At 36.9% G+C, this 24,227-nt stretch overlaps 1 pseudogene across 1 annotated transcript in view; it reads left to right on the top strand.

Moving 5' to 3' along the window:
- The window catches only part of LOC308051484 (rapamycin-insensitive companion of mTOR-like), a 99,988-nt pseudogene that overhangs the window by 40,410 nt on the left and 35,351 nt on the right, over positions 1–24,227 (top strand). Inside the window, exons 5-17 of the transcript in view lie at positions 671–797; positions 1,759–1,928; positions 2,197–2,264; positions 4,495–4,562; positions 10,028–10,110; positions 10,770–10,857; positions 12,318–12,408; positions 12,543–12,609; positions 12,718–12,798; positions 17,057–17,154; positions 19,333–19,492; positions 19,890–19,991; positions 23,224–23,270. The product of the transcript in view is annotated as a rapamycin-insensitive companion of mTOR-like (transcript). The remainder of the gene's footprint in view (positions 1–670; positions 798–1,758; positions 1,929–2,196; positions 2,265–4,494; positions 4,563–10,027; positions 10,111–10,769; positions 10,858–12,317; positions 12,409–12,542; positions 12,610–12,717; positions 12,799–17,056; positions 17,155–19,332; positions 19,493–19,889; positions 19,992–23,223; positions 23,271–24,227) is intronic.

The raw sequence follows: 24,227 nt of genomic DNA, 5'->3' as shown, positions 1-24,227 counted from the left end.
TAAACATCTAAAAACTTTTAAAGTTTAACATGTTTAAAGTGTGTGTGTCTTTTGTGACATATAGCTATACCACTTATGATGAAGTTGTATTACACTAGTTTTAGAAAGATCAGGTACTATACAAGAGGATACATGGGTGTTGCTTACGGTTACCTTCCAAATACTATAGCAGCTTCTTTTGTTGACTGTCCTTTTTTCTAGTCTGCAGCAGCCTAAGGACCTCTCTACAAAACAAGAGAGTTTAGTCTTGGCTAATTAAAAAGTTGAATAGGTATTGAAGATAGATATATGGTGCAGTATGAATTAATCTTCTAGAATAGTTTGCAATCTGTTCTGTATTATTGGATTGTTTTCTCTGTCAGTAAAGAAATTATTGGAAAAAAATCTGAAGAAGGTAGCAGTAGTTCTCTCTGCAACAGTCAGTGTTTTTTTACTCTTTCTTATTATAATAAAATAATATAAAAATAAAGAACTGAAGCAGGAAGAGAATGGTAAATTGATGAATGAAGAATTTCAAGAACAAAAGGAAGTGTTTTGAGGATTTGCAGGATGCAACCAAATAATATATGGAGTGGTCTGGTAGTATCTAGGATACAAAGTACTAGTGAATCTGTGAGTATATTTAGAGAAATAGTATGAATAAACCAGGGGGCACTTTAACTTCTGGCAGATGATCACTGTGAATGCTTCATTGTTCCCAAGTTCTATTACTAATTCTTTGATAGCAGTTGGAAATGATGGTCTTCAAGAAAGAGACAGAATGGTTCATGCATGCATAGCCATTATCTGTGAACTAGGAAAGATAACTAAAAGCTAATTAAGAAAAATTTTGATGTGGTTGTTATTAGTCTTCTAAGAGATTCTCTTTTGTGGGTTCATATTAAATGCATTGTATTCAAATAATTAAGGGTATTTGTTTAATAACTAATGAATCAGATGTTAAATGTTCTTAATGTCCATTTCATTAGTCATTAGTCTGACAGAAAACAAAATCACTTTAACATAAATTCAGTCTATTAAGTGAAGTTCAGGTACTATACTTTCCTTTAAGACTTGCCAATTTTTGCATTACCTTAAAAAACATTTCCCTGCTGCAGTTGATGTTTCTAACAGTAATGGATTGGAAGTAGGGAAAGTTCCATATATGAGGTGCTGACAAATATACAAGTGTTCAGAGAACTACAAAACATTTTCCTTAAAATTTTTTTGCAGTGAGTACTTCGGTTAACTGGCTTCTGGAAGTCAGTATTTGTGTCCATGTAAAAGCTATCTTGATAGCGATTTATACTAAATATATACTTGTGTGGAGGTGCTGAATTTTAAAGTTTTTTTTTCAGTTTTGTATCAATGAGAAATAACTTCACCAATGTTTTCAAGATACAAACTTCTCTTTTAAAGAACTAAACAATCTATTACACGTTTATATTCTAGTATAAATATTTCATCCACGTCAGTCCAGTGAAGCACAAAACCTTTTTGCAGGGAAATCCAGACACTATTGTATGGAAGCTTGGTTGGAAATAAGCTGGGCACTTACTGCACAATGGTGACTGACTGACTGACCAATATTTTTTTTGGTGAAAATTGAATTTAAAAAATCTCAATTTATTGCTAATGTCAATCATAAAAAGCTTTATTGTGTGCCTCAGCAGTGTTCAGGAAGAAAAAGATATATCTACTAAGCAGATGACGTTTGTCATATTTAAAGTTGTTTTCTTTCCTATCACTGGCCAAAGTGACATGTTTTTCTTTATTTAGCACTTCAGAATCCCGAGGTGGTGGCTCTTCGGGGTGGTTTAAGTACCATCTTGAAAAATGTGATTGATTGTCAACTAAACCAAATAAATGAGGCTTTGATAACTACTGTTTTGCACCTCATTAATCATCCAAAGACCCGACAGTATATATGAGCAGATGTAGAGTTAGAGGTGGGTTCAGTTTTACTTGTTTAGTGACAGAAGTTAAACATTAGATTACTAATGAAAATGTTTAATTTCTACTTCAGATTTCACCCTCTGTGTTAGTGCAAAATGTTTAAACGCAATATTTTAGGCTAAGAGCTTAATGATTTATAAAGCAGGAATAACATGACAGATTGCAGTGGGACTGAGGAAAGAGTAAGACCTGTTAACTATTGTTATATTATGTTATATTGTTATATCACATGAAAGTAATGCATGTCTTTCTTTTGTTTAGCGAATTTTAGCTCCTTACACAGATTTTCACTACAGGCATAATCCAGACATGGCAGAAGGACAACTCAAGTAAGTGTTAGTGCTGCTACTTATGCTATCAATTGTGTTCATGGTAATGGAATTAAACTATTTTTCTTTCCAAAGTGACAAAATAAAAACCATTAGCTAAAATTAAAAGACTTGAAATTGAATACGATAGGAGATTAGAATGCAACTTCCTAAAATATTGTTAAGCATTTCAGATTTAAAAGGGAAAAATAGTTTTACCCTTCTTCCCTTACCCCATTATATTTCTTTTACTTAAAAAATCTTCAATCATAATTTTTTTACTTCAGGTATGGGTTTCTTTTTATCTACCTTTAAACATCCACAATGAGGAGTCTGCATTTGAGCTAGTTTTATGTTTGGTGGCTGTATGGTCAGCCACAGAAATGGAAACGAGAGGTTCCAACTTGATATCAGGTGAAAAAAAATTAAATTCTGTGAGAGTTTCTAAGACCTTGTTAATGTAACAAGGTGGATGGATGATGGCAGAGCGGTGGATGTGGTCTACCTTGACTTCAGCAAAGCCTTTGACACAGTCTCCCACAGCATCCTCACAGCTAAGTTGAAGAGGTGTGGTCTAGACAATAGAGTAGTGAGGTGGGTTGCAAACTGGCTTAAGGAGAGAGGCCAGAGAGTGGTAGTCAATGGTGCAGAGTCTAGCTGGAGGCCAGTATCTAGTGGAGTGCCTCAGGGGTCAGTACTGGGGCCAATATTATTCAATATATTCATTAATGATTTGGACGAGGGAACTGAGTGTACTATCAGCAAGTTTGCTGATGACACTAAGCTGGGAGGAGTGGCTAACACGCCAGAAGGCTGTGCTGCCATCCAGCGGGACCTGGACAGACTGGAGAGTTGGGCGGGGAATAACCTAATGAAATTTAACAAGGGAAAGTGTAGAGTCCTGCATCTGGGCAGGAACAACCCCAGGTTCCAGTATAGGTTGGGAAATTACATATTAGAGAGCAGTGTAAGGGAAAGGGACCTGGGGGTCCTGGTGGACAACAGGATGACCATGAGCCAGCACCGTGCCCTTGTGGCCAGGAAGGCCAATGGCATCCTGGGGTGTATTACAAGGGGGGTGGTTAATAGATCGAGAGAGGTCCTCCTTCCCCTCTACTCCGCCCTGGTGAGACCACATCTGGAATATTGTGTCCAGTTCTGGGCCCCTCAGTTCAAGAAGGACAGGGAACACCTGGAGAGGGTCCAGCGTAGGGCAACAAAGATGATTAAGGGAGTGGAGCATCTCCCTTATGAAGAAAGGCTGAGGGAGCTGGGTCTCTTTAGTTTGGAGAAGAGGAGACTGAGGGGTGACCTTACTAATGTTTATAAATGTATAAAGGGTGAGTGTCACGAGGATGGAGCCAGGCTCTTCTCGGTGGCAAACGATAGGACAAGGGGCAATGGGATCAAGCTGGAACACAAGAGGTTCCACTTAAATTTGAGAAAAAACTTCTCAGTAAGGGTGACAGAGCACTGGAACAGGCTGCCCAGGGGGGTTGTGGAGTCTCCTTCTCTGGAGACATTCAAGACCCACCTGGACATGTTCCTGTGCAACCTCACCTAGGCGTTCCTGCTCCAGCAGGGGGATTGGACTAGATGATTTTTTGAGGTCCCTTCCAATCCCACAGATACTGTGATACTGTGATACTATGACCCAACTGGATAAAGTCCTGCGTATAACCTGGTCTGGTCTCAGAGCTGACAACTTCTTTCTACAGGAGTTTGGACTAGAGACCTCCTGAGATGCTTCCAACTTGAATTATTCAGGTTGTTGTGTGTTTGTTTTTTTGCTTTGTTCTTATTTCATTATTATTATTATTGTTATTGTTATTATTATTATTATTATTATTATCAAATGGCAATAGACACTTAAGTTTGTGTAACTCTGTCAGTGTCCAAGTGACCCCTGCTGTAGTCTTACTGTTGGTGGAGACTTCAGAGTGAATCATCTGACCCAATATAGGAGTTTACTTTTGATGTGACCCAATATAGGAGTTTACTTTTGATGTGATCCTCCTACTGTGGAACCTCCACCGACAAAGGAAAAGTAACAATACTTTAAAAATTCTAATCTTTGTGTGTGTGTGCACATATACGCACATAGATATATCTATATAACAGATTTTTCTTACTCTGGATTTTGTCCTCCATCTAAAATTTCAGTTAACTACTTTTTACTTGATATTTTAGTAACACTGTTTGTTTCACAGTAATTAACTGTGTATTGTGATATTTGTTATTTTAATAACAGAGAGGACAGAGAAGCACGGTTCCTAGCTAGTAAAATGGGAATAGTGGCAGCATTTTGATCATGGGCAGGTAAGATTTTTCTATTTGTTTGAAGTTGGATGATTGAAAGGGGACTTTTACTTTGTAGTGTAAAAGAGTGGTTTATTTAAGCATGTAATCTGTGTCTCTTGATCTGTCTAATTTCTATCAATACCTTCTGTTGTGGTTTAACCCCAGCTTGCAACCAAGTGCCATGCAGCTGCTTGCTCACATCCCTTCCCCCACCTTGGTGGGATGGGGAAGAGAATTGAAAAAAATCTTGTGGGTTGACATAAAGACAGTTAATTTGGACAGTAAAGGAAAATAATAATAATGATGATAAAAGAATATATAAAATTAGTGATGCACAATGTAGTTGCTCACCACCCATGCCTGACACTCAGCCCATCCCTGAGTAGTGATCGTCCCACCACCAACCCACTTCCCCAGTTTATATACTGAGCATGATGTTATATAGTGTAGAATATCCCTTTGGCCAGTTTGGGTCAGATGTCCTGGCTATGCCCGCTCCTAGCTTCTTGTGCACCTCCTCATTAGCAGAGCATGGGAAGCTGAAAAGTCCTTGACTGCTTAGCAACAACTAAAACCATCAGTGTACTATCAACATTATTCGCATATTAAATGCAAAACACAGCACTGTACCAGCTACTAAGAAGAAAACCCCGTTCCACCTGAAACCAGGACACCTTCCTACAATGTTACAAAGATATGTTTTGATATTATTAACTTGGAGGACTCATACATAGTTTTGTTTGACTAACTCTACTGATAAGACACAGTTTTGGGGTGCTTTTTCAACTATAGAATGCCATATAAGTTGTACCTTCATGGTACTTCTTGACTTTTGATGGGAGAGAGAATGTTGAAAATAGCATCATATCATAAGAATTTCCCTTTAAGATTGTTCTTCCACTGTAAATAAGAAATCTATTTGCAAAGAGATATCAACAGAATAGTTTCATTAGCATTTGCTTTTACCAAGTGCTATAAATGAAGATAAATTACAGTATGGATATAGTTTGGGATTTTTCATGTAGAAGACATTTCTAAATTGAAAAAGTATGTTTTCGCATTTTTCTGAATCCTTTCTCTGCAATATTACAATATCTAAAATGAAGATATTGCCTCAGGGACTGCTTGTTCTTTTAGTCAAGACAATGTCTTGCAAATAAACTAGATCAGTTGATATGACCATTTACCAAAATTTTGATTAGGATTTTTACAGACTGCACTTAGGAAAGATTCAGACTGTATAGAAAGGCTTTTGCTTTGTAAGACTATTTGCTTTCTTTTTTAATGTTCTAAAAATTATCAGTAAGATTAATTTATCATCCAGGTATTCTTCAAAAGTTTCTCATATGTGATCTCACTTGTTTGGGGAGGAAGCTTGAAAACTTTGTGACAACTTTGAAACTTCTGAGAAGCAGTTTCTGATAGGCATGTTGCTGCATCTTCCTTAACTCAGACACTTAGAATTAATATCATAAGCCTGAAAAGTTAAGTGACTGAAGAAACAATTCTCTTGAATATGTTACTTGCTGTGGTACTTTCACTGTTATATTAGGTTGGTGCAAAAGGAATTCTGTTTTTTGCACTGTTGAAATTTGCCTTTTGATATTGAAATGCATTCTTAAATAAATGTGGTTCTGTTATACATCATTTTAATGCACTTTTCTCACTTTATGTTTTCTGCTACTGACTTATTACTTGCTGTTTATTTTACATTTATTTTAGACTATGGAAATGATGTTAGGCAAAAAGCAAATTCAAGTGATTTTCTTATTCAAGTTCAAAATGGGTCATAAAGCAGTGGAGACAACTCGCAACATCAACAATGCATTTGGTCCAGGAATTGCTAACGAATGTACAGTGCAGTGGTGGTTCAAGAAGTTTCACAAAGGAGACAAGAGCCTTGAAGATGAGGAGTGTAGTGGCCGGCCATCGCAAGTTGACAACGACCAATTGAGAGCAATCACTAAAGCTGATCCTCTTACAGAGAAGTTGCTGAAAAACAAAACATCGACCATTCTACAGTCATTTGGCATTTGAAGCAAATTGGAAAGGTAAAAAAGCTCTATAAGTGTGTGCCTCATGAGCTGACTGAAAATCAAAAAAATTGTCGTTTTGAAGTGTCGTCTTCTCTTATTCTACGCAACAACAACCATTTCTCGATCGGATTGTGACACGCGATGAAAAGTAGATTGTATATGACAACCGGTGATGCCCAACTCAGTGGTTGGACTGAGAGGAACCTCAAAAGCACTTCCCAAAGCCAAACTTGCACCCAAAAAAGGTCATGGTCACTGTCTGGTGGTCTGCTGCCAGTCTGATCCACTGCAGGTTTTGGAATCCCAGTGAAACCATTCCACGTGAGAAGGATGCTCAGCAAATCCGTAACATGCACCAAAAACTGCAATGCCTACAGCTGACATTGGTCAGCAGAAAGGGCCCAATTCTTCTCCATGACAACACCCGACCACACATCATACAACTAACGTTTTCAAAGTTGAACAAATTGAGCTACGAAGTTTTGCCTCATCCGCCATATTCACCTGACCTCTCGCCAACTGACTATCACTTCTTCAAGCATTTCAACAACTTCTTGCAGGGAAAATGCTTCTACAACCAGCAGGATGCAGAAAATGCTTTCCAAGAGTTTCCCGAAGCACAGATTTTTATGCTACGGGAATAAACAAACTTATTTCTTGTTGGCAAAACTGTGTTGATTGTAATGGTTCATATTTTGAATAATAAAGATGTGTTTGATCCTAGTTATAATGATTTAAAATTTACAGCCCAAAACTGCAGTTACTTTTGCACCAACCTAATATGTTCTTCCTTTTTATTTTTTATATTACTTGTTATGTTGGAGACTAACATCTTAACAGTTTTTAGTACAAAGATGTCCTTAAACTGTTAGTCTTCCCAAAGGACATGTAGCAAAAGCAGGCTTGATGGTGTTTATGCTTGCTTGTTTTTCTTTTTTCTTTTGTTTTTGTTTTGTTTTGTTTGTCTTGTACCGTCTACTTTGTTTTACTGTTCCACTCTCCTTATTCTCTATACTCAGTTATTCTTTAGAGCTAATTACTATGTTCTTTATCCTCATGTGTGATCATGTCCTTGGAGTTGAAATTGGGGCATGCAGCAATGGCTGCATGCACCCAACTGTATTCCTGCATTGCAGTTGGGATGTCTCCATGTATTGGGTTTGCATGGTAAGGGTTTGGTAGTGGGGGGGGCTAAAAGGGTGGCTTCTGTGAGAAGCTTCTAGAAGCTTTCCCTGTGTCTGGTAGAGCCAAGGCCAGCCAGCTCCAAGATGGATCTGCTGCTGACCAAAGCTGAGGCAATCGGAAATGGCAGTAGTGCCTCTGTGAAAACATATTAAGGAAAGGGGAAAAAAAAAATCTGTGGCAAAAACAGCAGCCAGAAGAGAGTAGTGAGAATATGTGAGATAAACTACTCTGCAGACACACAGGGCAGTGAAGAAGGAAGGAGGGGCAGGAGGTGCTCCAGGCACTGGAGCAGAGATTACCCTGCAGCCCATGGTGCAGGCTGTCCACCTGCAGCCCATGGAGGACCACACACCAGAGCAGGTGGATGTGCCTGAAGGAGGCTGTGACTCCATTGGAAGCCTGCACTGGAGCAGGCTCCTGGCAGGACCTGTGGACCCGTGGAGAGAGGACCCCACACTGGAGCAGGTTTGCTGGCAGCCCATGGCAAGGACTCACGTTGGAGAAGTTTGTGGATGACTGTCTCACATGGAAGGGACCCCATACTGGAGCAGGGGAAGAGTGTGAGGAGTCCTCACCTGAGGAGGAAGGAGTAGCAGAGACAACATGTGATGAACTGACCACAGCCTCCATTCCCTGTTCCTCTGCGCTGCACAGAGGGAGGAGGTAGAGAAAATCAGGAGTGAAGTTAAGCCCAGGAAGAAGGGAGGGATGGGGGGAAGGTGCTTTAAGATTTGGTTTTATTTCTTATTACTCTACTCTGATTTGATATGTAATAAATTAATTTTCCTCAAGTCTATTTTGCCTGTGTTGATAATTCAAGCCACAATTCAAGCCACATTATATTTTCTCTCCACCTGTCCAGCTCAGGAGGGGAGTGATAGAGCAGTTTGGTGGGTACCTGGCATCCAGCCAGGTGCAACCCACCAGAGGCCATTGTATGCTCTTAGGGGAAAAACAAAACAAAACAACCCCAAACAACAACAACAACAACAACAACCAAACAAAACACAAAACAAAAAACGCATGGAAGTTTTGAACTTGAGAACTTTCTTCAAGTTCATATAACACACATCATTAAAGTTAAATTTGTATTAGTGAAAATAAATAGATGGGTAGGTTTCATCTTTTAGTAACTTTTAATGAATGAAGATTTGGGTTTATTTATAATATGTAAGACAAAAAGCTGTACAAACCTGGCTTTTTGTTCATTTAAAGTTGCATTTTGGAGAAACTTGTTTGTTTCCTGGATATTATGTTACTGTAAGTTTTAATTTATTCTGTGATATATCAAGAGAAATGGTCAAGGAAACGAGTAAGGTTTTTGCAGACACATTTTGCATAAAGAGAATGTAATTTGAAGCTGAAAATCAGTGTAATCTTTAGCTTCAGGAGGTATTCTGTAACATTTATAAACAATTTGAGGTTTTGCTCTATTAATATTGAAATATTAAACTAATTGAGTAAAAATATACTGTAAAAGGACCAAATTATAAGAGATTTTATGCAAGTAAAATCAACTGTGTTGAAAAGAAGGAAGAAATTTTTTACACTGAGGATGGTGAGAGCCTGGCCCAGGTTGGCCAGAGAGGTGGTGGATGAACCATCCCTGGAGACATCCCAGGCCAGGCTGGACGGGGCTCTGAGCAACCTGAGCTGGTGAAGATGTCCCTGCTCATGGCAGGGGTGGCACTGGGGGAGCTAGGAAGGTCCATTCAACCCAAACTATTCTATGATTCTGTGAAAATCCTAGAGATGAGCACTTGTCATTTAGGAAAAGATAATTAAATACGGCACATAAGAGAATGTTATTCCAAGTATATTTAAACTTTCTGTTTAGAATTCACCTAAGATTAAAGGTAACTAAATAATTTCTTTAAGATACGGCTTTTGATGGAGAAACTGCTCACATTTCTGTCAAGATGATGCAAATCTTTAGGTTTAAGATTTATTCTTTATTGACAACTTTGTCTTTTCTGCAATTTTTTTCCCATGTAAATATTGGTTTTACAGATGATTTGAGAATACTGTTCACAGTAGAAAGGGTAAAAGCTATAGTTTTTCATGAAGAAACAAAGTTTTGTGATTATAAAGCTTTGTTAAACTGATTAGAAAGGAGATGATGTTATAAAGGTGAAGAATGTTTATGATTAGTAATTTTTATCGTCTGTGTACTCAAACTGGAAATTAAATTTAACAATGTGGTTAATACTTTTTTTTTTTGTTTTTTTGGTGATGGAATATTATGTATGTAATGTTTTCTAGGTATTATCAGTCTGTGCAAACCTGGAAATTCTGGAATTCACTCTCTTGTTGGGGTATTCTGTATACCAAATGTGGAAATACGGGTAGGTAGTAAATATTTAGTACTGATGTAGGAATAATATTGGGTGTTTTAATTAACATTTAAAGTTTGAACAATTTTATCAGTTTGGTAGTTTAAACACAAACTCCAGTTATGAGACCACTAGCCTCGATTTTATTTGACTCCCAAGTCTAAGTCTGTAATTCAAATATAAAATTCCTGTGTGATCTTAAGCAAGTTGCTTGCTTTTTCTGTCTTAGCTTCTTACACATAAAATAAGAATGGAATCATTCCCTGTATGTCTGAGAGGAGGGAATGGATGAGAGAAAAGTGCATAAATTAATTTTTACTTTGGCCACAAGTCAAAGCAAATTCACAGTAGCTGCAGTTATGAGTTTAAAGTACTTTATCTGAGATAAATAGACATGTTTCTTCTCAATTACCTGTTAAATGAAGAAGTTGATGGTGGCAGCGCCAACTGTTCTAAAAAACTGTAATCCAATTAGCCTGAGCTTCTATAGAATCTCCCCTCTCCCCTTTCAATTCATCCAGATTATGAGAATAAGCATGTTATCCTTAAAGAAACCCTGAAACAAAGACACCAAATTTAGCACTCTCTAAAAATCTCAATTTCAATATTAATAGTGAACAAAAAGACCATTTTTGTAAATTTATAAAATTTCTGCCTTTTTTTTTTGGTAGCAAGGTCTGCTTGAGGTTCTCTATGATATATTTTGCCTTCCTCTCCCTGTTGTTGCAGAAGAATTTATTGAGGCACTTCTCAGTGTAGGTAAGTATTTTAGTATTGGTTTACATAAAAATTCTTTCTGTTAAGTTCTTCTACAAATTTGAACCCTTTAATGTTTCCTCTGTATTGTAAATTATGTCAGTCCTAACTGTTTCATCAGTTAATTCATTGAGTATTCTGGAGTCCTGTTTAAAACTCTTTATCAAATATTCAGTGTTTGTGTGAGCCAACACAGGCAGGATGCAGGAACAACCACAAAACCATGGATGAAATGCAAAGAGTAAATTTATTTCTGCTACCTAGCCAACTGGGAGATCCCTGAATCAGCACCTGGACAGAGACACACAAGTGGGGACGCAGACACCGTGGAGCTCAGTCCTTGCTAGAGACTTTTTTGAACCTACTGGTTTTGCCTGTATTTCAAGGATTCATACAGGCATAGTTTACCACTGTGCTTTGATCTTTCCCACAGCACAGTAGGAATCTCAAGAATGTTTGATATAGTGTCTCTGAGTCTATCACAGGCCTATGTTATCTAAACACAGAGGTTCTACTTGTCAGGCACACAAGACTGAACAACGATTAGTATGATATATGTGATTTTCTACACCCCAGCTGCAAGTCACTTGAGTGTGTTTGCAATCCTCCTCACCAATCTTGGTTTATATTCCCACAGTGTTAATCAAACTACTAGAAGTCTTTCTTCTGACATCCTTACTATATATCATTTGTATGTTTGATACAAGAGCAGTAGTGGAGCATTTATACAAAAGACTGTAAATATGTTACTACAAATTAGACTTCTTTGAAGTGTTAGAAGCATTAGTAATGTAAAAATGGTGAATGTTACAGAAGTTATGAAAAAGGGTGTTTACTATATATTGTGTATCTGCTAGCTATCTCTGTTGCACTTCAGCAGACTTTTCCTAGGGCAAGTGTATGTGATTTCATGTCTATATATTTAGTAGAGTTAGTCTTTTATCTTTAGAATTCCTCCTTTGTAAACCTAGGAGTATCTTCTGCTTTGTCTCACAGTGTTAAGTCTCAGCCTTTAATATTCCAGCAATTCTCTTCAAAATCTGGTTATAAATTTCTTTATCATGCAGTTGTATAATCAAGCTTAAACTTTGTTCTGTGTTTATAAGTAAATAAATTATTCTTTTTTTTGCAAGCTTACTACTTTGTGACATATGGATGTATGGTTTAAAATTTTAGGTGGTTATGATATTTTCTGTTAAACAAGTTTAATGTACTAATGAATTGGAATTTTCATTATTTTGTTTGATACTTAAATGAGATCTTTATCCGAACTTTGAAGCTAGCCTTGCTTTGTGCAGGAGTGTGGATTAGATGACTCGTTAGAGATTCCTTCTGACAAAATTTTCTATAATTGTAAACCTGAAAAAAACAGTAAGAACTATTATTTATGTACTGACAACTATTAAAATAACACTATGAAATCCAGTGTTATAATTATCATTGCTCATATTTTCTTGTTGTAGATCCAAGCAAATTTCAGGACTGCTGGAGACTTTCTGATGGCTTTGTAGCTGCTGAAGCTAAAACTATACTACCACATCGAGCCAGGTCAAGGTGAGCATTTCACAAACTCAGTCTAAACTCTTATTTTAGTTTTCTGTTGCTTTTGACAAAAACATTTGTTGTTTTCTTGCAGACACAATAGGAAATGTACTTCCTAAACCATTTCCATACTTTTTTCTCCTTAGGCCTGATCTCATGGATAATTATTTGGCTTTAGTGCTTTCAGCTTTTATTACCAATGGACTTCTAGAGGTAACTAATGTCTTGAAGTTTAAATAGATGTTTGCTACTTTTTTTTTTCTATAAACAATAAAGAAGATATTATATGTTAAATGTAATAATTTCTTAACTTTATTGAAGGGTCTGGTTGAAGTGATCACAAGTAGTGATGACCATGTATCTGTTAGAGCAACTGTCCTTTTAGGAGAACTTTTGCACATGGTAAGACAGACTTTTTGCTGAGAATAAATAGTATTAGTAGCTCATTGTAAATAGATATTTCCAATTATAGGTTTGAATTAATGTTACAAATTTAGAACATTCACTTTTCATCAAAATAATGGGTTATTTTATAGCATATAGCACTTCTTAAATTTAAATTTTAAAAATTTAAATTTATTCATACAGTTATAGAATATCACAAGTTCGAAGGGACCCATAAGGATCATCGAGTCCATCTCCCTGCTCCTCGCAGAACTGCCTAAAACTAAATCACATGACTAAGAGCATCATCCAGATGCTCCTTGAACTCTGACAGGCTTGGTGCCGTGACCACTTTCCTGGGGAACCTGTTCCAGTGACTGACTACCCTCTCGGTGAAGAACCTTTTCCTGATGTTCAGTCTGAAATTCCCCTGATGCAGCTTCATTCCATTTCCTTGTGTCCTATCGCTGGTCACCAGAGAGAAAATCAGCACCTCCCCCTCCACTGCCCCCCTTGAGGAAGTTATAGACTGTGACAAGGTCACCCCTCAGCCTTCTCCAAGCTGAGCAAACCAAATGACCTCAACCACTCCTCCTAAGTCCTGTCCTCAAGGCCTTTCACCATCTTGGTCACCCTCTTCTGGACATCCTCTAATAGTCCTTAAATTGAGGCACCCAAAGCTGCACACAGTAGCAGATGGAGCTGCATCAGTGCATTGTAAAGTGGGACAATCACCAGCTATGCTGTGCTTGATGCACCCCAGGACACGGTTGGCCCTTTTGGCTGCCAGGGCACACTGTTGAGTCATATTCAACTTGCCATCAGCCCAAACCCCCAGATCTCTTTCCGTGGGGCTGCTCTCCAGCCTTGCATTCCCCAGTTTGTATGTATAACCAGGTTTACCCCATCCCAGGTGGAGAATCTGGCACTTGCTCTTGTTAAATTTCATATGATTGGTGATCGCCCACCTCTCTGGTCTATCCAGATCTCTGTAAGTTCTCTCTGCCCTCAAGGGAGTCCATAGCTCCTCCTAATTTAGTATCATTGGCAAACTGACTTAATGTACATTCGACTCCTGCATCCAGATCATTTATAAATGCATTAAAGAGCACTGGCCCTAAAACAGCCCTGGGGAACCCCACTGGTGGCTGGCCACAAGAGTGATGTAACCTCATTTACTTGTAATTCTTTGAGCCTGATCTGTCAGCCTATTGCTCACCCAATGTATTACAGACTTGTCTAGTGGTGTGCAGAAGGATACTGTGAGAGAAAGTATCAAAAGCTTTGCTAAAATTCAAAAACCTCACATCTACTGGCTTCCCTTGGTCAACTAGATGGGTGACCTTGCAATAAAAGGAAATTTAGTTAAACATGAACCCGTGCTGGCTATGACCGCATTATCTCTCACGTGTTTTTCAATAACTGCCAAAATAACCTTCTCCATAACTTTACCGGGCACTGAAGTGAAACTGACAGGTCTGCAATTACCGGGGGCTTCCTTCTTACCCTTCTGGAAAATTGTGACAGCATTTGCCAGCTTCCAGTTGACTGGGACCTCTCCAGATTCTCAAGACCCTTGTAAAACAATTAAGAGAGGTCCAGCAATGACATTGGCCAGCTCTTTCAGTACCCAGAAATGAATCCCACCGGGCCCCATAGACTTATGTGCATCCAGATGGAGCAGCAAGTCTCGAACAAATTCAGGGTTGGCTGGGAATTTATCATCCCCCTAGTTGTGGTCTTCCAGCATGGGTCTCTGGGGTTCCCAGGGCCTATCATCAGTGTTAAAGACAGGGGCAAAGAAGGCAATAAATGTATCTGCTTTGTCTACATCCCTATTTGTGAGGTGACTGACCTAATCAAGTAATGGACCAATGCTATCTCTTATACTTGTTTTGCTATTAACATATTTTAAAAAGCCCTTTTTTTTTGTCCTTCACAGTGCTGGCCAGCTTGAACTCTAATAAAACTTTGGCTACACACATTTTCTCCCTACAGTGATGAACAGCATCTCTGTAGTCTTCCTGTGTCGCCTGTCCTTGCTTCCAGTGACCGTACACCTTCCTTTTCTTCCTGAGTTGTAGAAGAAGGTCCCAGCTCAGCCAACCTGTTCTTTCTTCCCCAATTGCTTGACTTCTAACAATTTGGAATTGCCTGCTCCTGCACTCTTAAAGATGGCTCTTAAAAAGTGACCAGCATTTATGGACATCAATACCTTCAAAAGGAGATTCCCAGGGGACCTTACTAACTAGCTCCTTCAGCAGCCTGAAGTCTGCTTTCCCCATATCCAGTGCTGAAGTTTTGCTGGCAGTTTTTCTCCTATCGCCAATGATTTGAAACTTGACTACTGTGACCATGACAGTCACCAATCACCACTTCACCCACAAGCCCCTCTTTGTTTGCAGACAGTGACTAGCAGGGCACCTTTCCTATTCGCCTTCATTAGCACTTGCAACAAGAAGTTATCTTCCGTGTGCTTCAGGAGTTTCCTGGACCTGTTTGTGTCTGCTGTATGATATTCCCAGTTGACATCCGGGAAGTTAAGATCCATTCATAAGGACAAGGGCAGCAGATCTAGAGACATCCCTTAATTCCTCATAGAATAATTAATCAGTGTCATTGTTCTGGCTGGGTGGTCAGTAGTAGACTGACACAACAACATCTGTTTTATTTGCTTTCCCCTTCATCCTTACACAGAGGGTTTCAACTGTGTTGTCACCAACTGCAAGCGCCATACAGTCCAACCCCTCCCTTATATACAGCACCACCCCACCCCCCCCCGCCTTGTCTGCTCTGACAGTCCCTCCTGAAGAGCCTATAACCATCCATCACTACTGTATTTGTCCTGCTCAAGTTGCTTTAGCCTACCCCAGACCAAAACCAACCAATCAACCAAAAGAAACCTACTTAAAGAGCAGAACTTAACCTAAATTATTTTGGTATAGAGATGATATTGTTTTCATATACACTCCAGTGCTACCTTTCAGCCTGCTGAGAAACTGTTAGTCCTATGTGAAGTTATATGATTTACCTTTCTTGCAAAACAGTTCTTTCTTTTCATGGCCTTTCTTGATGGCAAGAAGCATATGCAGCAGAGCACTTTTTAATCAGTTTTCTTGTGGTTTGTTTTTTGGTTTTTTTTTTAATCTGTTTTTCAAAATGAACTGCTTTATAAGAGACAGTAAGATTATGAAATACATCTTTATCTTACAAAAATTTTAATATGAGTTATCAGATATAGTCTGCATCTTAAGACTGTAGACTCATTTCAGTGGTGCGGGATTAGCTTGTCCTTAATGCTTAAAAAAACAAGACCACAATCTTCAGGTATAGGATTGTTTATCACTACAGTGATTTGCAACAGCTCAGCAGCATGGGTCACAACCACAACAAATCTTTTATTTAGTTTCTTTGGTGATTTTTTTTTCTTTAAAAAATTGGTGTATTTTTTTTAGTGTTCAGTCAGTCATGTAGTTTAAATCTGTGGATTTAAACTTAGAGGAATCTTAGAGGAATCTGTGTTAACATATGTCATTTTTCATGATTTCTGGAATACTTTTGAATGGGAGTGATTAGATGCACTGATGTTTGAGTATGCTGCAAAGCACAGGTATTTTTTGGTTTTCTAGAAATGATTCACTAGTCTGAGATGACTGTTTATTAAAATATTGAATGAATATTTGTACTCTTATTTTAAGACTTTGGAGGAATTTATTTATCTTCATTATTCTTTAGTTTTCAAAGGTATTTGCACAACTACCCAAATTGTTTTCCAAAATACAAATGTTTCCCAAAATAAAAGCCATTAAATGTCCAGTAACTTATGAAGTTATGTTTTTTTATCAGGTTTTTTTTTGTGTGCAGAATAATTGATAGTCAAAAGTACTGAATGAACATTATTAGCTTAAATTGTGTTTCTGATTTTAGGGTTTTTAGTACTTTTATACAGATGACATAAGGATATCTGATGCTTTTGCTTTTTACAACTTTAAAAACCACCAATGCAAAAATACAAGTGAGAAGACTCAGAGAGAAGGCTCTTAGTCCTAAAATTGTCTTGAGTTATTTTCAATTGTATTTCAGATTGATTAATGAGATCAAATATTCAAAATGGTATGTGTAATTATTGCTCTGACATTATGCAAAAAGTAGTTTTGTTATCATGCATTTGTTAAAGTCTTGTGAAAAGTGGTAGATTCTTCAAATGTTGATCCTAAAGAGATAGCTGAAAATGTTGTAATAAGTTATTCTAACCTAGTCTTTTGTTGTTGTTTAGGCAAACACAATCCTTCCTCATTCTCATAGCCATCACCTGCACTGTTTACCAACACTAATGAATATGGCAGCATCTTTTGACATGAAAGAGAAGAGACTGTAAGAACTCTAAGTTACACTTAAAAGCAAAAATATGTACATCTCCTTTTTCCTCTGCAGTTGAGTGAAAATCTATATTACAAGTTTTCTGATGACTGAAACCACTGCTGTCTTTCTTTGAAAGAAAAGTAGAATATAGAAATTCTCTGTGACACTTACTAGGGAAATAGTTTTCAGTGCATGATTCCAAAAGTGTGATTTATTTACAGTAACAATTTAGAAATTCGGAAAGAAAGTTTTGATAGTAGATATCAGAACACTTCTGCATATATTTCAAGATTTTTTTCACACAGAATTTTTCTTAAATGAACTCTAAGGCACTGTTTGACCAAGCACCATCTGAGACATATTCTGTGGTTTTGGTCTCTCCATTGTTTCACACTTCTTTTCTGGCATTTTGTACAGTTATGCTTTCCAAACTAAAAGAAGCCTGTATCATGTGTGAGGTTTTTTTGTTTCGTAGGTTTTTTTTTTTGTTTGATTGTGTTTTTTTGTTTTGTTTGGTAATCAAATGAGGTATATTTAGGCATCTGACTTGAAACAAATTTTTATGGAAGCTTTATATTCCTCTTTGAATGAGAAATACACAAATTTTGAAATTTTAAAAATCTGTGCACTTTTAAATTCTGTTTTCCTTAATTTTTAGAATTTCTCTACTAATCTACTAATCTTGCAATTTAACTTCAGAAGTGCTCTGTTATAAAATACCGTCTCTTGGGTACTTCACACAATTTAAACCTCTTAAGGAAATAAGTCAAATAGTTTAATAGATTCCAGTGTCTTTAAAATATGTTTCTGTAACTCAGTGGTCTTACTTGCATATCATTGTAGAAGACCATTTAAATTGAGTGTGTTGGGTTTTTTTCTAGTAGTAATTTATAAGAAATGTTCATTACTCTTGCCATTCCTGATCTGTTTTTTTCAGGTGAGTATGCTGATAAATGTATAACTTTGCATTTTGTCTTTTGTTGTGTTGTCAGGGATAAATTAGAGAATCTTTTCAAACTGCTACTGTGAAATGATAAATGCTGCTTGTAGAGTGCTTCCTAGAAACTTAATGCTCTTCTGCTTTTTAGTTTTGAAGCTTTCTTATCTGTCACTAGAAGACACTGATATGTGAAAACACAGTTATTTTTTTAAAAAAGGCATATCTGAAACTCCTTTACCTTCACAGGGTATTCCACTTGGTCAAAGCTGTGGGAGGAGAGGAAGGATGAAGAAGGGATATGTTTGTGGTTTACTTGCAGTTTTTTTGCTTTTTGACATTTATGGACATAACTGATAGAGTAGTAAGAAGTCCCGAATTTATTGGAAAAAACTGATTTTGTAGATGTAATATTTGTTATATTTGGGCATCTTGGTTTTGGTTGTTTCATACTCTGAAAATACTCTGCATTGTTTCATACTCTGAAAAACTGTAAACCCTGTTACAGATTAAATTTATGTAATTTAGGTAGGCAACCAAATTAGCAGGTCTTTGTTTGAAGAGAATACAAAAAAAACCCACTCTCCTATGCTATGAGAGGTTTTCTGTATGGGGAAGAAAGGTAGACTTACTTCCTCATTTTTTAGACTTATTTTATTTGCTCAGCAAATATTTTTTCTGCTACCATTATTTTGCAGTTAATTGTTTCTACCCATGTCAAATGTCATTTCTATTATTTCCTATCTTAGAAAATTTCTTACCTACTGTTGCTGAGCTTTTTAGATATAAGGAGCAGGAAATATACTGATATTCCTCCCACACTCTGAGAATGGTAAGAGAATTTACAAGAAATACTTTGTTAGTCAAAGTTGAAGTTAGCCATCCCAATTTTGCTGTAAAACGCTGATCTACCGTGACATCTCACAATACTTAATCAGCTTTAAAATTTGCAATATCTTTTGTGAACTCTAAAAGGTACCACTAATTGCAGAGTAGAAGAAAAGTTATCAGTAAGGCTTATTCTTCAGTACTAGAAATTCTGAAAGATAATTTTATGCATAATTTCAGTACAAGACTGAGGGATATGGAAGAATGAATACATAAAAAGAAAATTATTTTCTTTTTATTAGCTTTGGAATTGTTGGTGAATTCTTTCTTGAACTTTATTTAACTCAAGATATAGCCGTGGTGTTCTTTAGTTAAAAAACAATTGTCAAATACTGATTAAAGTGTGTTTTTTTTTTTTCTACTAGATGAGCAAGTGCTGCACTCAACTGCTTAAAACGTTTTCATGAGATGAAGAAAAGAGGACCTAAACCTTACAGCCTCCATTTAGATCATATTATTCAGAAAGCAATCTCAGCCCACCAAAAAAGGGATCAGTACCTGCAGAAAGACATCTTTATTTTAAAGGTATTACCATCATTGGTTTTTCAAAACTAAATTCGATTTTGTATTTTGGAGACTTAGATCCTACCCCCTAAGCTTCACTCTCTCATTTAATTCAGTGCCATTTATGTGGTTTCTTTGTAGATTTTTTTTTCATTTAATTTGTCTTCTAACCACATGTGGATACTATATTTATAGAAATTGGAGTGAAATTCCAATAATTTGTAATGCTTTTTAGTCCCTATTATGATCTTTTACTAATAGATTTTTAATGTAGTGCTATAACCATGCAATTTACTTGCAAATGCAAAATACTGTGGAGCATAGTCCTTTTAACAATTATTATATGAACAGTAAGTATATAATGTGACAAGATATGATGCAAGGAAGCTTACTGTAGTTTTTTATGTCTGTATTCCAGGATACAGAAGAAGCACTTGTAATGAATCTTCGAGACAGCCAAGTTCTCAATCATAAAGAGAACCTTGAGTGGAACTGGAATCTGATAGGGACCATACTGAAGGTGAGCATACAAAGGACGTGATAATATTTTTAGAAAATTAATTTTTTTGGGAAAAAAAAGTCTCCATTTCACATGTGAACTTCGGTTTTCTAATATCAATTCCATACTATATCCCATAATCTGTTTTATTTCAGAAAATTAGAATCTCATGGGTCTAATCAGTGCTGATATAGTCTCTTTGTATGCATCCCTTAAACTATATACAAAAATACACTACTGTTAAATTCACAAGTTTCTTAATAAGCATATATTAAATTTTATATAACTTTATTTGTATAGAAATAGACTTTACAGAATGAGATATAGTGACTTTAAAGTTGCTAATACTTTAGACTTCAGTCTGAACTACATAGGGATACTACCTTGTTCAGTTTCATAGCAGATTTTTTTGTTTGTTTAATATATAATGTGCTGAAGGTTAAGGCTGAAGGTGGGTTATAGATCAAGCTTTAGGTGCTTAGACTGAGCCACATATGAAAACTTCAGTAGTATGCAGTCTTATTATATGTTTTGAACTAATACAGATAGTCCCATAGAATCAAGTTCATTACAAAATGAATTTGTTTTCACAAAATACAGGAAATATCTCTGACAGGGAGGGCATTGCCTTAAATATAATGTACAGCTTTTAAGGGACCGCCTTTTTTTTAAGCAGAGGATTTACTTTCTTTGAGTAAGAAAACTTTCTGACTGAATACTTGATATAGTCTTAGAGCCAAAATAGCTCCTGTCATTCTGTGCATCAAAGCCATCCTTCCATTGTTACCCCCAATTAACATTTTCTAATGTTTTCTTACTGTCATCTTTACTATGTTGTTATAAAGATGGCAAAAGTACAAAACAGGATTAATAGTGACAGATGTAATCAAGATTATATTAAGAAAAATAACCCAACACCCTCATCCCCCCCACCAAACAAAAAAAAGTCCCCCTAAATATTTATGTGCATTTTTTCAGGGACTGATAAACTTGAGAGAGCAATAATCTGTCTGGTATAAATACCTGAATAGATGGATGACAGTAGCTTTGCTCCACCGAATTCCACTGTTTACAGACTTTTTATTCTAACACAACTAGACTACTAGATATATATGATTATTAATTATATAGATGTTTTTACCTTTGATTCAGTATTAAAGATATTATCAAGAAACCATTCTTTGGAATCTCACTTTTAAATTAATCTGTGTAGTACTTTGACAATGGAAGTTTTATGTAGTTGACAACTAAGTTTTTTTGTGGGTTTTTCTTGTTGTTTTGTGGGTTGTTTGATTTTGGGTTTTTTTGTTGTTGTTTGTTTGGAGTTTTGGGGGGGTTGTTGTTGGTTTGGGTTTTAGGGGGGGGGGAGGTGTTTTGTTTTTTCTCCCCTGAAATTTAGGTCAAGTTGTCACTTTACCTGCTATCTCAGACCTCCCCTGCAGTTTATTTTCTAGTGTCCTGTCAAACAGTTCTGAATGTCTCAAAATCAGACACTTCTGTCTTTCAGAATGAAAAGTTACTGCGTTTTCTGGATAAATTCTAACCACTTCCGTTCCTGTTAATGTTCTTTTACACTGATGTGCAGTTTATCAGAGTGGTCCATCTTTAGTCCCTGAATCATCATGATCCAGATTCCAGTGTCTGGACCTCACCATGTCATGTAGCTACTCACCTCTCTCCCATCTCAGTTGCAACCTCATGGCTGTGGAGCATCAGCTTTCCTACCACCTCACCACTTGCATTTCATATGGTCCCTTACTGCCTTTTTTTACTTGCTCAGCTTTCTGTTTAAGCTACTAAAAGAGCAGAAAAAGTGGCAGTGGTCAGAACGGAGAAATTGAGTCTGTGTTAACAGTAGAGCTTCATACTTAATCTGGCACTGTGGGTTCAATGTTACTAGTGTAGTCAGTTTCACTAGTTGTTAACTAGTACACTATATGTCTTAATACTAGTGTATACCAATTGGAAATGTAGAACTGTATCGCTTAGGTAGGAAAGAAAAATGTTTGATGCACTTTTTTCCATCCTTTCCAAGAAGATACTAGTAGCAACAAAAATAAATCTAAAGCCATAGAGACAACAGATGGCTGTAAAAACAGAGGAAAATATAATATGAAGAAAGGATGGGTGCAGAAGAGAGTATTATGGCTTTGTGTGATCCTTTTTAAAACATCTTAAAAGTATCAATGGAGGAGTTTAAATACAATTTTAATAAGCAGTATTTAAGTGAGCTATAACAGAGTTGATACTGTAAATCAGCTAATTGAAGAAACTTCTAAAACCAATTTAATTTACGATTTTAGAAGCAAGCACCCTTAATTGACGCATCGGCTCCCACAGGAATCATTTTGGTCCTAGTGGGGGCCCTGAACAATTCCCAGACACAGGTTATATCCACACAGATCATACATATTCATTACACTTCTTAGAAATTCTTTGTACATGCATTACATTTCTTGGAACTACTTAGCATATGTAAATGTCCCTTGCACATGCGCAGTTCAATATGTCAGTGGTCTTTCGGGGGTCCTGGGATGAAGTAAGAAGTCTTTCTCAAACTGTCTGCTGCTTGACCCCAGGTTCTGGGCAGGCACAGTCCCTTTGTTATTCGTCTCGAAACCACAGAGGTAGTAACTGGTCTCAAGCTGGTCTCAAGCTGGTGTTGCCACCTTATCTTCTGAGAGCAAGGGCATTGTCTCCTACCCTTCTCCTGCTTATCTTAACAAATACCATTCTTGTGACTTAATGCCTAACAAGTGCCTAAAACCTAACATCTGTGAACCTTATTCTTATTAACTTATTTTATTACTAGTTGTTGATTTTAGGTATCAGAGTAATAATTATTTTTAAACCAAATTGTATTCATAATGAAAATGATGACAACAAAACCCAATTTTCCTGTTATGTGTATCAAAATTTGTTTGCTATTTGCAGAGAAGAAACTGAGCAAAATTGTTTATTTTTCATTAGCATGTCATAGTTTGCTGTTTTCATTGGAATTATGGACTTGTACACATAGAATGCATCCAATATTTCCTCTCCTTCTCTAGAAAATATAACAGTTCTTGGAGGAAGAATGTGGACTTCTCAATAACATAAGGGGATTTTTTTATAGGTGACATGTGAGGCAAAAAGCTTACACTTCTAATTATTAGGTGAATAGAACTGTAATAGGAATGAGGAAATTTTAGTGACTAATCAAGGACTGATATACAAGTTTCATATAATGCTATATTTACTTGTTTTTTTCTAGTGGCCAAATGTAAATCTAAGGAACTATAAAGAAAAACAATTGCACAAGTATGTAAAAAATACATAGACTTCATTTGAAGAAAGAAATTTTTTTAAAATATGTTTTAATGTTGCAATAAACTATTCCTTGATGTGTCACATTTCTAAAACTTAATCTATAGATGAGCAGTAAAAATGAAAATTTAGATAATTAGGTTGCAATATTTGCTTTGAATAAACAGATCCTTAAGTTTTAGTGGTTTCTTTTCTATGCACAGATACTTCATACGTTTACTCCCTAAACAAGAATCATATCAGCTTTGCAAATGCCCTATTTAATTTTAAAGTGCTACCTCTTTCATATTTCATACATTAGTGTTTGATGTCAGCAAAGGATTGAGTTACTGTAAAACTTGTACAGTTGGTTGATCCTTTCTACAGAATTGTAGGTTAGATGTTTAATGGCTTTAAAATGCTGTTGTTCTTGTTTATAACTAATTACAGAATCACAGAATCACAGAATGTTAGGGATTGGAAGGGACCTCGAAAGATCATCTAGTCCAATCCCCCCACCGGAGCAGGAACACCTAGATGTAGTTACACAGGAAGGTGTCCAGGCGGGTTTTGAATGTCTCCAGAGAAGGAGACTCCACAACCTCTCTGGGCAGCCTGGGCCAGGCTCTGGCACCCTCATTGTGAAGAAGTTTCTTCTCATATTTAAGTGGAACCTCCTGTGTTCCAGTTTGAACCCATTGCCCTTTGTCCTATCATTGATTGTTACTGAGAAGAGCCTGGCTCCATCCTCGTGACACTCACCCTTTAGGTATTGATAAATATTAATGAGGTCACCCCTCAGTCTCCTCCAAGCTAAAGAGACCAAGCTCCCTCAGCATTTCCTCATAAAGGAGATGCTCCACTCCCTTAAGCTCTGCACTGGACTCTCTCCAATAGTTCCCTGTCTTTCTGGAACTGAGGGGCCCAGAACTGGACACAATATTCCAGGTGTGGTCTCACCAGGGCAGAGTA

The sequence above is a fragment of the Nesoenas mayeri genome (genome assembly GCF_963082525.1).
Source record: "Nesoenas mayeri genome assembly, chromosome: W".
NCBI classification, from domain to species: domain Eukaryota; kingdom Metazoa; phylum Chordata; class Aves; order Columbiformes; family Columbidae; genus Nesoenas; species Nesoenas mayeri.
The sequence above is the reverse complement of the archived record's forward strand: the minus strand, read 5'-3'. Positions and strand labels throughout refer to the sequence as shown.